This window comes from Bombina bombina, unplaced genomic scaffold, assembly GCF_027579735.1.
Source record: "Bombina bombina isolate aBomBom1 unplaced genomic scaffold, aBomBom1.pri scaffold_733, whole genome shotgun sequence".
Lineage (NCBI taxonomy): Eukaryota > Metazoa > Chordata > Amphibia > Anura > Bombinatoridae > Bombina > Bombina bombina.
In genome coordinates, this window is record NW_026512145.1 from 188,831 (window position 1) to 201,860 (window position 13,030).

The following is a 13,030-nucleotide window of genomic DNA, read 5'->3' on the forward strand; positions in this document are numbered from 1 at the left end:
AGTAATTCTTGGATTCACACCAATAAAGATATTTACTCCATATCTTGTGGTAGATTTTCCTGGTAACAGGCTTTCGTGCCTGTATTAAAGTATCAATGACTTGATAGAATCAAGCGTTCAATCTCCATGCAGTCAGTCTCAGAGAAATTAGATTTGGATGATTGAAAGGACCTTGTATCAGAAAGTCCTGTCTTAGAGGCAGAGTCCATGGTGGAAAGGATGACATGTCCACTAGGTCTGCATACCAAGTCCTGCGTGGCCAGGTGCTATCAGAATCACCGATGCTCTCTCCTGTTTGATTTTGGCAATCAGTTGAGGGAGCAGAGGAAACGGTGGAAACACATAAGCCAGGTTGAAGAACCAAGGCACTGCTAGAGCATCTATCAGCGTCGCTTCTGGGTCCCTGGACCTGGATCCGTAACAAGGAAGCTTGGTGTTCTGGCGAGAGTCATGAGATCCAACTCTGGTTTGCCACAACGATGAATCAACTGAGCAAAACACCTCCGGATGGAGTTCCCACTCCCCGGATGGAAAGTCTGACGATTTAGAAAATCCGCCCTCAGTTCTCCACGCCTGGGATATGGATTGCTGACAGGTGGCAAGAGTGTACTCTGCCCAGCGAATTATATTAGAGACTTCTAACATCGCTAGGGAACTCCCTGGTTCCCCCTTGATGGTTGATGTAAGCCACAGTTGTGATGTGTCCGACTGAAATCTGATGAACCTCAGTGTTGCTAACTGAGGCCAAGCCAGAAGAGCATTGAATATCGCTCTTAACTCCAGAATATTTATTGGAAGGAGTTTCTCCTCCTGAGTCCACAATCCCTGTGCCTTCAGGGGAATTCCAGACTGCACCCCAAACCTAGAAGGCTGGCATCTGTTGTTACAATTGTCCAATCTGGCCTGCGAAAGGTCATACCCTTGGGACAGGTGTACCCGAGACAACCACCAGAGAAGAGAATCTCTGGTCTCTTGATTTTAGATTTAGTAGAGGGGACAAATCTGTGTAATCCCCATTCCACTGACTCAGCATGCATATTGCAGCGGTCTGAGATGAAGGCGCGAAATGGCACTATGTCATTGCCGCTACATTAAGCCGATTACCTCCATACACTGAGCTACCAGAAGGGCGCGGAATGGAGTGAAGAACACGGCAAGCATTTAGAAGTTTTGATAACCTGGACTCCGTCAGGTAAATTTTCATTTCTACAGAATCTATAAGAGTCCCTAGAAGGAGACTCTTGTGAGTGGGGATAGAGAACTCTTTTCCTCGTTCACTTTCCACCCGTGCGACCTCAGAACTACCAGAACTATTCTGTATGAGACTTGGCAACTTGAAAGCTTGACGCCTGTATCAGGATGTCGTCTAGACACGGAGCCACCGCTATGCCTCGCGGTCTTGAGAACCGCCAGAAAGAAGTGAGCCCAGAACCTTTGTAAAGATTCTCGGGGCTGTAGCCAACCCGAAGGGAAGAGCTACAAATTGGTAATGCCTTGTCTAGAAAGGCAAACCCTTAGAAAACCGATGATGATCTTTGTGAATCGGTATGTGAAGGTAGGCTCCTTTAAGTCCACTGTGGTCATGTACTGACCCTTCTTGGATCATGGGATAGGATGGTCGAATAGTTTCCATTTTGAAAGATGGAACTCTGAGGAATTTGTTTAAGATCTTTAGATCCAAAATTGGTCTGAAGGTTCCCTCTTTTTTGGGAACACAAACAGATTCAATAAAAACCCTGTCCTTGTTCCGTCCGCGGAACTGGATGGATCACTCATAACTAGGAGGTCTTGCACAACAGCGTTAGGAATGCCTCTTTCTTTATCTGATTTGCAGATAGCCCTTGAAAGATGAAATCTCCCTTGTGGAGGGGAAGCTTTGAAGTCCAGAAGTTATCCCTGAGATATGATCTCCATACGCCAAGGGATCCTGAAACATCTCTTGCCCACGCCTGGGCGAAGAGAGAAAGTCCTGCCCCCTACTAGATCCGTCGCTGGATAGGGGGCCTTTCTCTTCATGCTGTCTTAGAGGCAGCAGCAGGCTTTCTGGCCTGCTTGCCTTTGTTCCAGGACTGGTTAGGTTTCCAGGCCTGCTTAGATTGAGCAAAAGTTCCCTCTTGTTTCTGAAGCGGAGGAAGTTGATGCTGCACCTGCCTTGAAAATTTCGAAAGGCACGAAAATTAGACTGTTTGGCCTTTGTTTAGCCCTGTCCTGAGGAAGGGTGTGACCCTTACTCCAGTAATATCAGCAATAATTCCTTCAAACCAGGCCCGAATAAGGTCTGCCCCTTGAAAGGAATGTTGAGTAATTTAGACTTCGAAGTCACGTCAGCTGACCAGGATTTAAGCCCATAGCGCCCTACGCGCTTGGATGGTGAATCCGGAATTCTTAGCCGTTAGTTTAGTCGAATGAACAATGGCATCAGAAACAAATGAGTTAGCTAGCTTAAGTGTTCTAAGCTTTGTCAATATTTCAGTCAATGGAGCTGTATGGATGGCCTCTTCCAGGGCCTCAAACCAGAATGCTGCGCGGCCGTGACAGGCGCAATGCATGCAAGGGGCTGTAAAATAAAACAACTTGTTGAATAAAACATTTCTTAAGGTAACCCTCCAATTTTTTATCCATTGGATCTGAAAAAGACACAACTGTCCTCAACCGGGATAGTAGTACGCTTTGCTAAAGTAGAAACTGCTCCCTCCACCTTAGGGAACCGACTGACCATAAGTCCCGTGTAGTAGGTCTATTGGAAACATTTTTCTAAATATAGGAGGTGGGGAAAAAGGCACACCCAGTCTATCCCCACTCCTTGCTAATAATTTCTGTAAGCCTTTTAGGTATAGGCAAAACATCAGTACACACCGGTACCGCAAAGTATCTATCCAACCTACATACTTTCTCTGGAATTGCAACCGTGTTACAATCATTCAGAGCTGCTAATACCTCCCCTAGCAATACGCGGAGGTTCTCAAGCTTAAATTTAAAATTAGAAATCTCTGAATCCGGTCTCCCTGGATCAGATCCGTCACCCACAGAATGAAGCTCTCCGTCCTCATGTTCTGCAAATTGTGACGCAGTATCAGACATGGCTCTCACATCATCAGCGAGCTCTGTCCTTAACCCAGAGCTATCGCGCTTGCCTCTTAATTCAGGCAATTTAGATAATACCTCTGTCATAACAGCAGCCATGTCTTGCAAAGTGATTTGTATGGGCCTCTCTGATGCATTTGGCGCCACAATATCATGCGCCCCCTGAGCGGGAGGCGAAGGTACTGACACGTGAGGAGAGTTAGTCGGCATAACTTCCCCCTCGTTGTCTGGTGATAATTTCTTTACAGATATAGATTGACTTTTATTCAAAGTGACATCAATACATTTAGTACACATATTTCTGTGGGGCTCCACATTGGCCTTCAAACATAGTGAACAAGCAGATTCATCTGTGTCAGACATGTTTAAACAGACTCGCAATGAGACTAGCAAGCTTGGAAAAACCTTTCAAGTAAATTTACAAGCAATATAAAAAAACGCTACTGCGCCTTTAAGAAGCACAAAAAACGTCACAGTTGAAATAACAAAGAACCAAATCAGTTATAGCAACCAAATCTTCACAGAAAATGTATTAAGTTAGAAAAGTATTGCACCCACTAGCAAATGGATGATTAACCCCTTAATACCCAAAAAACGGATAATCAATTTAACAATTAACGTTTTTTATCACAGTCAAACACACTGTCACAGGTCTGCTGTGACTGATTACCTCCCTTAAAATGACTTTTGAAGACCCCTGAGCTCTCTAGAGACATCCTGGATCAAGGAGGAAGAAGCAGGAAGACTGAAACTGAATTTTTACTGCGCAAAAAAGCTCTAAAATAGGCTCCTCCCATTCCTATTACAACAGTGGGAAACCTCAGTTAATCGTTCTATATAGAAATAAACAACAGCCATGTGGAAAAATTCATGCCCCAAAAGATTTATCACCAAAGTACCTCACAAAAAACGAATAACATGCCAGTAAACGTTTTAAACATACACTTTAAAAGTTAGATAGTGTTATTAATAAGCCTGCTACCAGTCGCTTCTACTGCAGTTAAGGCTTATACAATACTTCGGTATTAACAGTATTTTCTTAGTCAATTCCATTCCTTAGAAAATTACTCTTGTACATACATTCATCAGCCTGATACCAGGTCGCCGCTGCATTTAAGGCTGTACTTACATTACATCGGTATCAGCAGTATTTTCTTAGTCAATTCCATTCCTTAGAAAAATAATTTACTGCACATACCTCGTTTTGCAGGATTCCCCGCATGCTATTCCCTTTCTGAAAGTTACCCCACTCCTCAGAATGTGCGAGAACAGCCAGTGGATCTTAGTTACTTCTGCTAAGATCATAGAAAACGCAGGCAGATTCTTCTTCTAAATACTGCCTGAGAACAAACAGCACACTCCGGTGCCATTTAAAATAACAAACTTTTGATTGAAGAAATAAACTAAGTATAAAAACACCACAGACCTCTCACAACGACCTATCTAGTTGAGTTGCAAGAGAATGACTGGATATGACATGTGAGGGGAGGAGCTATATAGCAGCTCTGCTTGGGTGATCCTCTTGCAACTTCCTGTTGGGAAGGAGATATAATCCCATAAGTAATGGATGACCCGTGGACTGAATACACTTAACAAGAGAAAAAAAGAGATATTTTGCAATATGGATAAGAAAAGGTAGCCCAATTTAGCTTATAGTGACTGTGTCCCAAAATGGCAGCAAAGTTATCAGTCAAAATTTTAGCAAACAAAGACCTCTTCTTTCTCCTATGCATGAGCTTTTCAAGTGATAGGCCCCTCCCTTTTTTGTAATAATTGGTGAATGTTGGATACGCCCTTAAGGGATGCTTGTCTTTACATTGGCCCTCGAAGCTTGTCCTTTTGATAGGTCCTTTGAGCTGAAACATTTGATTGGCTTGCTGGGAACATATGGCTATTTTAAACAGTCAATTTGTTTGGCTGCCATACAAGTTTTAATCCACTAGGGGGTAGCAGATAACCAGAAATGCAGTTTCACCATCAATACTGCTAACAGCTTACTATCTAACCTTTAAAATGTTTATTTAATATACTATTATTTTCAGTATTAATAAACTTATCTGGTCAACATATATATATCCCATTTAATATAAGCATGTATTTATAGAAACCAAATATGAATATACTTCCAATATCATACTAGTAAGCAACTATGCTGTAAATTATTTGGCTCTCCACAGAATAATTGCATTCAATATCATGTCATTATATTGTATCTTAATGTGAATACAGTATATTTCATGTGCCAAAGAATTTTTGAGTGCATGGATTTTGTTTGTGCCCAATATTCATAGGACATCTTGATATTACATGTCTGAAAAATAAAGAGACAGATGTTATTATTCTGAGACTCTATAACGTATTTCAAATTCACCAATGCAGTCCTTCAATACAGCAGACAGCTATCCAATACAGTAAGTTTGAGATCAATACATATATACATACACACATACTATATATATATATATATATATATATATATATATATATACACACATACATACATATATATATATATATATATATATATATACACACACACACATATATATATATATATATATATATACACACACACGTTGTTAATATAATCTTATATGAAGATTAAGTCACAGCATTCCCATATGTCTGTAGGTAACTTGAGTTCAGATTCTCTATGCCAGTCCCAGGCATTACGTCTGCATATCTCCACATGAGGTCATTACATAATAATTTTTATTACACAGAAGAAGGATCTTCTGTTAAAGTGACATCTTGAGTTTCACAAGTGTCTATTTTGTTCTACACATCTGTGTTTCAAAACAAGAGGGAGTTGGGGCTATAGTGAGACCAATTCATCTTAAATTAGATATTAGCCAAAAATGAAATATTAGATTCTGGGAAACATCTGTAGTTTATCCAATGTTATTTCACAGGTACCCTGACAATGTAAGCCACCGAGGTAATGTTGTCCGACTGGAATCGGATGAATTGGGACAATCCCAGAAGGGGCCAAGCCCTCAGAGAGTTAAATATTGCTCGAAGTTCCAAAATATTTAAATCGGTAGACTCGATTCTTCTCAAGTCCATCTACCCTGTGCCCTTCTGGCACCCCAAACAGCTCCCCATCCTGATAGACTTGCACCCGTGGTCACAATCTCCCAGGATGGTCTCAAAAAGGATGTCCCCTGAAACAACTGCCCCAGTTGGGTCCACCAAGATAGGGACTCCCTCACCGGTCTGTTTAGAGATATCTGTTGGGGGGGACCAATGAACTCTTTCCTTCATGTATCTTCCACCCGTGGGACCAAAGGAGAAGAGCTCTCGAGTGATCCTCCGCAAGACTGTAGGACGGAGCCTGGACCAGGATATCGTCCAGATAAGGATCCACTGCGATTCCTCTGGCTCTCGCTACTGTGAGAGGAGCTCCCATAACCTTTGTGAAGACTATTGGGGCAGTCGCCAGACCAAACGGAAGGGCCAAAAACTGGAATTGCTGGTCCAGGAAGGCGAATCTTAGAAACCTGAAGTGATCCTTGTGGATTGGAATATGAAGGTAAGCGTCCTTCAGGTTTATAGTCGTTATGAATTGTTCCTCTTGAACCAGGGGCAAAATTGACCTGATTGTCTCCATCTTGAACGACGGAACTGACAAAAATTTGTTTAGGGCCTTTAGGTCCAGAATTGGACGGAACGTGCCCTCCTCCTTTGGGATCACAAAAAGGTTTGAATACCACCCCAGGTCTCTTTCTGCTGGAGGGACTGGGACGATTACTCAGAGAGATGAGAGATCCCTCACACACCCCAGGAAGGCGTCTCTCTTTTCTGGTCTTGACGATATGTTTGACAGGAGGAATCTGCCTCTGGGCGGATAAGACTTCAAACCTATCCTGTAACCCTGGGATACGACCTCCAGAACCCAAAGGTCTAAAACGTCTCTTCTCCATGCCTCTGCAAAAAGCGATAGTCTGCTCCCTACATGATCCGAAACGAATCTGAAACCGCCCCTTCATGCCGACTTTGATTCAGCGGGCTTCTTATTCTGCTTGGACTTTTTTCAAGAGTTAGCTGGCTTCCAAGATCCCTTGGATTGCTCCGACTTCCGCTGAGACTTGTCTGCACAAAAAGAAAGAAAAAGTAGATCCCTTAGGTTTAGCCTTCTTATCCCGAGGCAAGAAGGCACCCTTGCCACCCATGACCGTAGATATGATAGAATCCAGGCCCGGGCCAAACAAAACCTTCCACTTGAATGGGAGGGAAAGCAAGCGAGACTTAGAAGTCATGTCTGCAAACCACAACTTTAGCCACAGAGCCCTGCAGGCTAAAACAGAAAAACCTGACGTCTTAGCATTCAGGCGAATAATCTGCATGTTAGCATCACAAATGAACGAATGCGCCACTCTTAAGGCCTTGATTCATTCTAGAATTTAATCGAGAGGAGTCTCCACCTCGACCATAGCTAATAGAGCGTCGCACCAGTAGGTAGCCGCACCAGCCCCCACAGCGACCCCCACCCCGCTGATTGAAAAAAACTAACCCTTGAGTTGGAATATCTTCCGCAGGAATATCTTCCTCTAGCGGAATAGTCATTCTCTTAGCAAGCGTGGAAATAGCACCATCCACCTTAGGGACAGTTCAAGCTGCGCGTCCGGAATGGGGAAAAGCTTTTTAAAAGAAGAAGAGGGGGAAAAGGACGAACCAAGTTTCTCCCATTCATTCTTAATAATGTTAGCCATTTTAACTGGAACCGGGAAGGCTTGGGGCACTACCCTGTCCTCAACCCTATCCAGTTTAGGGATCGAAAGTTCCTCCGGTAGTTTTGGTTCCAGAACCTCCAACGTAGCAAGCACCTCTTTCAGCAGTAAGCACAAATGCTCCATCTTAAATTTAAAATCTAGCTCCTCCGCAGATGGAGGCCTAGACATAGCCGATTCTGACCCAGAAGCGACATCCTCCGATAAGTCGGAGTTGTCCTCCTCAGCGGATAATCTGTCCGAGACATCCAGCGGAGTCGAAGACCCCTGAGACGGATAGCAGCCGTACCTTTCACTTGCGCTTAGTAGGGTGAGGCAACGCATTAATGGGCGCAGAAACTGCCGTCTGTAATTGATCGGCGAAGTCTGAAGGCCAAAGGACTCCTCCCGCAGGAGGATTAGTAAGGCCCTGGGGAACTGCTTTTGTAATCGGAGATGATTGCAGGGAACGCACCTCGTGGGGCGGGGAGCCCTCAGAGGTGGACGGCTCAGTTGTACTAAATACCTTATTTTTTTTGGAAATAGCAATATTGTCAAAGCATGTGGAACAGAATTGCGTAGGTGGTTCAACTGGAACCTCCTCACAATATACACAGTTAATGGGTTTGGATAAAGATGGAGTATCCTCTAACATATCAGACTCCTCCATAGCTTGCGCCTTTATTAGGGACTTTAACAAAAATAAATGGTCTCTTTATATCCCAATGACCGGGGCCACTCACCACCTCCTATGACCCGGACTACAAGAAACAGCTTTCATCTCCTTCAGAGGTCGAGAAGGAGGAAGTTGCAGAGGCCACACCCTGTCACATGGAGTGTCATGCAGGACTGCCCCTGCACTCGAGAGGACGCACCAAAAAACCCCGCCTCAATCTCTCGCTAATGAACTGTGTTCCACACTGACTGAGCCTCATCTCATACAAATGCAGTAGAAAAACACAATAAACAATATGATGCATAATGATATCCCCCCGTTAAACAACCCCCTATCGAGGGTATTACCCTAGATTCTATAAAGATAAAAGGAACCACACTGTGACCCTGTCTTCTTGCATATATATATATATATATATATATATATATATATAATATATATATATATATATATATATATATATGAAACGATCTTACCAGAATCAATGCCGTGGAACAGGAACACGGCCCTTCAAGTGTGACAGGGTAGTAGCATCGCTCCGGACATGGACTTGAGAGAAGAAAAGCCGAATGCTAATGGAGCCGTTAAACTGAGTCGGGATGATTTCGCAGAAAGACTCTCCCTGCATCTCCGGACTCTAACATTCACCAATGCTCTCACAGAGGCTGACAGGACTACCTAAAACTCCAGTCCCATTTCAAAGAGTACTATCCTTCATAAGAGACTACTCCGAATCTTCTGACACTTCTCTGCCAACCTCCTGTGACGAAAGGCAAAGAATGACTGGGGGGTGAGGGTAGTGGGGGCTGTATTTAAGCCTTTGGCTGGGGTGTTTTTACCTCCTCCTGGTGGCCAGGTTCTTAATTCCCACAAGTAATGAATAAAGCAGCAGACTCTCCTCCCATTAAGATGGAAAGACTGGTTTAATTTGATTCCAAATGATGCTGTAGAGTACTACTAAGCCCCATCTTGTCTGAAAGGCTATTTCATGCATCATTTACCATTTCTTTACTTTCCCTTTTCATAAATGACCTTAAACCCCTTTTGCATTTTTTATTTTGTTTTATATAATTCTGAGATTAAATAGACTCAATAACCAACATTTTGAATTGGCCCTTAAAGGGATATAATACTTATGTGCTTAATCACTTGAAAGTGATGCAGCATAATTGTAAAAAACTGACAGGAAAATATCACCTTGCAGATCCCGGAAAAAACGTGAATACTTTTGAGGTAAAATCTCTTTCTTTTTTTACATAGAGATATTCAGGTGATATTTTCTAGTCAGCTTTTTACAACTATGCTGCATCACTTTCAAGTGTTTCAACATTTGGGTATCATGGTCCCTTTGAACACCAACTAATACTTATCTTGCGAATACCATACACCAGGATTAACTTGGCAAATAGTATTCATATACTCATACATAAAAGCTTTGTGGCAATATAAAACTTAGAACACTTATGGACATTGTAAATTCTGTATGGTATTTAAATAATTATTCCTTTTTTTACATTGAGAGTCATTACTGATTTGGCCTGTTGCTCACAATAGCAGTAACTGAAAACGTTGGCTTTTCAATCAGAACAGATGCTAATTTCTTTCAATAACAGGAACCTTAAACACTCAATATTATTCTCGGCACGACCCCTAAGCTCTTAAACAGCCTGCATAGCAGTTTATACGTTTACCCTTTATACTAGAGCAAAAGCGTTTATATCCACGTGTATGTGTGTTTGGAGGAGCAGTGAATTAACTATATATTTTTGTGGGTAAAAATGAGATACTCATCTCTGCTCTAGAGGAAATCTCTGAAGCAACATAGTGTTAAGAGTCTAAAACGCGATTCAAGAATAAATAAACACACATAACATCTGTACATATTTATTTCCTTCAGTTCTGTGATTTTTGCAATCATTTCTATTTTTCTTGTACAAAAATGCTTTGTTTATCAGAATGCAGTAATGTATTTGGAAAAAGGTGGTGTTACGTATAAAGAGAACGGTACATACCTTCCTCAGTTCTGACAATCCTTTCAAAATTGCTTGCTGACGGTCCTTATTTTTTAGAACATTAGGATTCAGTAAAGGATCTTTTGCATGATCAGAGCTGAATATCTGTCTTGTTCCATTGTGATCACCTGAAAGAGAAAAACCATTTGATACATCTTGATATCTTAAAGGGACAGTCAAGTAAAAAAAAAATTGTGCAGGGGCGGAGCCAGCAGCCAAAGCAATAAGACGTGTATCTAGGAGGCTCCTGAATTTACTTTAATTTTATCTAGTTTTTCCTTTGTGGAACAGTATTGGGATATTGAGCTAATATTAGGAACCTCAGGGGGCTCATGTAAAACATCTGGCTGAACGAATAAGGCGATTACACTGATGTATCGCTATTTTTGGAGAAACAGCAGGCCGCAAATTTTCCTTTGACTATGGGGGAAACCATCTGCGCCACGCTACAGACCCTATTTGCCGAATATGAGAAACGGATCCTAAATAGATTTGATGATTTACTCACAAAGATTGACAAAACTATGGGACTTATCAGTAACAGTTCTTGGGTTGAGTGCTTGGTTAACTAACCATAGCTGTGTTCCTTCATAAGTTCTCTAATTTTTTTTTATCACATTGCTATTTGTTCTTGCTCTATTATGGCCTTTTCCTAACAGCAATTACCTGTTCTTACATGAGTGGGTAACTCCTACTATAAATATGTCATAGTTTGAGTGCATTATTACTGGCCAGGATGTGAGTTTGTACTGTAAAACATTGTCTGGAGTATTTCTTTCCCTTTCCTTTTTTATATATTAAACCCTGGTGATATACAAGTGTACAGCAAGGTGAGTTGCTCATAGGGTTAATAGTTTAGTTTAAGTAAATACTATTTCCACGCCATTTCAGGTTCTCTAACACTGTTCATATTGGTATATTATACATATTTCTGACTTGTATGCCAAGGGGGAGATAGCATTGCCTGGTTAGTGGTGGAGGGCAGAGCGTGTTATAGTTTTTTATTAGTTAATCTTATAGGGCTGGGGTATCCAGTAGCAAATATTTTCTTATAATATTTTTGTATATATAATTGCCTCTCTGTCATCGGCGGCCGGGATGATGGAGTCGTATAGGCCAGCTAGTCCAACCCTTTTGATAATATATTGCAGATGCCATGTGCTGTATTTGCCACCACATATTTGTACTGCCTACAAGAAAAGAGTGTCCCTCTAGTTGATTTTGTGTCTCTCCCCCTTGGTGAACAGTTATGGCGCCCTCACATGACCCCACTAACAGATAACTAGTTATTTCCCCCATTTTGGCATTGGTTGACTATTGCTTCGCTGAGCTCCGCCCCTGCATTTGGAATTAGTGCAGATAAGGGTATTTAATACTCTCTGCAGTTCCAGGCAGAGGTAGGGAGTCTCTGCCCTATCCTAAGTGCTGATGTTAGCATATTTGTTCTCTGTGAAATTTGAGGCCTATAAAGGCCTATAGTAATTCAAAGGGTATATTGAGAAGTGTACCATTACACCATATTATGGTATCCCCCAGCATTTCCCGCCTATGGTCCACATGGGGCCATTACTGTTTAAATGGGGTATATCTTACTTTTTAGGTATTTAGGGGGATTTCTTGTTTGTCATTAGTTCCATGGGTGTATAGCAGGCCCAAGAGTGGCCAGGTTAACATCCCCCCCACTCCCCACCCCCTCCGTGCATTGTATATCCGTGGTCTGAGAGTGGCCACTATTTCCTAGCTGGGGTGTGTCTTATGTTCAGTCTGTTTGTCATATTTTGGGGGGTCCCCTATTATAATATTTAAAAGAAAAATGAGGTTCATATGTAGTTGGAACCTTCAATTTTAGGTATGTTTTATGAGGCACGGCTTATTAAAATTATAAATGAGTTAATTATAGTGTTCCTTCGCTATAGGAAGGCTTGGTGTGCCTTCAGTTGAGGGTTTGGATTGTGAGTTGATATTTAAATATGTTGTAAACTCATCTGACCTTTTTTTGTTGTGCTTATTAGATGATTACTTGTATTGTGCAAACCTGATGTCATATATGCTTGTAAACCTCAATAAAAATTATTTAAAAAAAAAAAAACATAGGGCAAGATTACATATGCAGCGACGCCGATTTTTGTATCACATATACAGCGCCGCATATAAATGCGGCGTGTATATTTCCCCCGTCCCCCACAATTGTTACTCCCATAAGCCAACATAGAACCATGTCGCAAATCGGTATCACATATTCAGTACAAGGACTTATGCGGCGAAAATTGAGAAATTATACTCCATTTTCACCTCGCCACACATAGGCAGGTGCAGAAAGCCGTACGCTGAAAATGTGAGCACCTTAACTCCCTAAAAATATTAACAACCCCCCAACGCATGCACAATATCTATCTACCTGTCAACCGCAATCCCCAACCGCAATAACTAATAAAATATATTAACCCCTAATCCGCCTTTAACCAACCAATATCACAATAAACCTAATAAATGTATTAACCCCTAATCCACCTTTAACCAATATCACAATAAACCTAATAAATGTATTA

At 41.8% G+C, this 13,030-nt stretch overlaps 1 long non-coding RNA gene across 1 annotated transcript in view; it reads right to left on the reverse strand.

Moving 5' to 3' along the window:
- LOC128644144 (uncharacterized) overlaps nt 1-10,611 on the reverse strand; it is a 33,425-nt gene extending 22,814 nt beyond the window's left edge. The window contains exon 1 of the long non-coding RNA XR_008399931.1: nt 10,482-10,611. This is a non-coding gene — a long non-coding RNA (uncharacterized LOC128644144). The remainder of the gene's footprint in view (nt 1-10,481) is intronic.
- Between the last annotated feature and the right edge of the window lie 2,419 nt (nt 10,612-13,030).